The following is a 1,770-nucleotide window of genomic DNA, read 5'->3' as shown; positions in this document are numbered from 1 at the left end:
TAGGAGGGTAGTAGTGCCGTCAGTGCACCTCACGGCGTGCACTGTAGGCATTACTGAACGTTCTTTGCAGCCGTCCCTTCGGCCCCTTAGCTGCAACCCTTTCATTCCTTTGACTGTACCTCCTTTCATATTCTCTTTCTTCCATCTTGCCATCTGTCCTCTCCTAACGATTATTTCATAGTGCAACTGCGAGGTTTTCCTCCTGTTACACCTTTGTAAAGTTTTACTCTCAATTTTCCATTCAACGCTGAATGACCTCATAGGTCTCAGAGCTTGGCTTTTGTCATAAACTCTGTATTCCATTCCCGTCCATTCCTTTTTGATATTGCCAGAGACACAGAGACTTAATCTTTTTAATGTGCATGGGATGAAGGCCAACCTTATTATTATTATTATTATTATTATTATTATTATTATTATTATTATTATTATTATTATTATTATTATTATTATTATTATTCAGATGATGAACCCTGTTCATATGGAACAAACCCACCTCAGGGGCCACTGACTTGAAATTCAAGCTTCCAGAGATTATTATGGTGCTCATTTGAAAGATGTAACAGAACGTAATGGGAGATAGAGAAAGAAGAAATCACTTATTAAAAAAGAAAAAAAAAAAACAAGTTAACAAAATAATAGATAGATAGAAAAAATGTAAGCAAATAATTAAAATATAAGAATTGTATTATGGTAGTAATGCAGTGCATCTTCGCTGGATGGCTAGGATGGGCTTTTTTTCGGTAAATAATTCTTAGAACTGATGACGGTTGTTTTTTTCACATCTAGTAAACCCTTTGGAACTGTGTGTGTGTTTTTTGTCTCAATTTTTAGTTAATCTTTGAAAAATGAGCAACGATTTCCATTAAAACGAGGCCGACATATCTCCAGCTTGCAAAACAAATTCCTCCAATTGGAGTATCCGTATTTAAAAAAACAAGTAAAAAATGCGCCGGAGTATCTTCAGCGCCATCGAGTTTTCTGTACTGCGTATAATACTTTGTGAAACTCTCAGCCAAGGCTCATGGAACTCTCAGCCGCGGCCCATGAAACTTTCAGCCACTGCCCGGTGGTGGCCTGTGTTGTTGGAACCTATAGCGTTGCCAGAAGCACGATTATGGCTAACGTTAACCTTAAATAAAAATAAAAACTACTGAGGCTAGAGGGCTGCAATTTGGTATGTATGATGATTGGAGGGTGGATGATCAACATACCAATTTGCAGCCCTCTAGCCTCAGTAGTTTTTAAGGTGTGGGGGCGGACAGAAAAAGTGCGGACGGACAGACAAATAGCCATCTCAATATCTTTCTTTTACAAGAAACTAAAAAGTGAAAAACAAAGCGAAGATTGAACAAGGCACTTTACGGAAAGTTAATAAAGTAAAAAAAAAAAAAAAGACCCCACAAGCTTTGTAGTTCGTGTTGTTATTGTCACTCGAGGAAATAACAGCACACGCAATTACACGAGGCGAAGAGCAATTTCAGCTTCTGCTGTAGCAGATCCGATGTTGGAGGATTTGGTCGCGGATTATGCAAATGGCGGTGCTGGGGAAATTTTGTAAAGAAAAAAAAAAGTTCCCGTGACTTGGTGAGATGTTGAAATTGATATAGGGGTTGTTTTCAGGCGGTGAAGAATGCGAAGATCTGATGTTCCATCCTTTCCGCTTGCCTTCTCCATTGGTGAAGTCAAGGGGGTAGTGTCGTCAGTGCACCTCGCGCGGTGCACTGTAGGCATTACTGAAGGTTCGCTGCAGCGCCCTTTCGGCCCCTA

This window comes from Macrobrachium rosenbergii, chromosome 11 (assembly GCF_040412425.1).
Source record: "Macrobrachium rosenbergii isolate ZJJX-2024 chromosome 11, ASM4041242v1, whole genome shotgun sequence".
NCBI classification, from domain to species: domain Eukaryota; kingdom Metazoa; phylum Arthropoda; class Malacostraca; order Decapoda; family Palaemonidae; genus Macrobrachium; species Macrobrachium rosenbergii.
The sequence above is the reverse complement of the archived record's forward strand: the minus strand, read 5'-3'. Positions refer to the sequence as shown.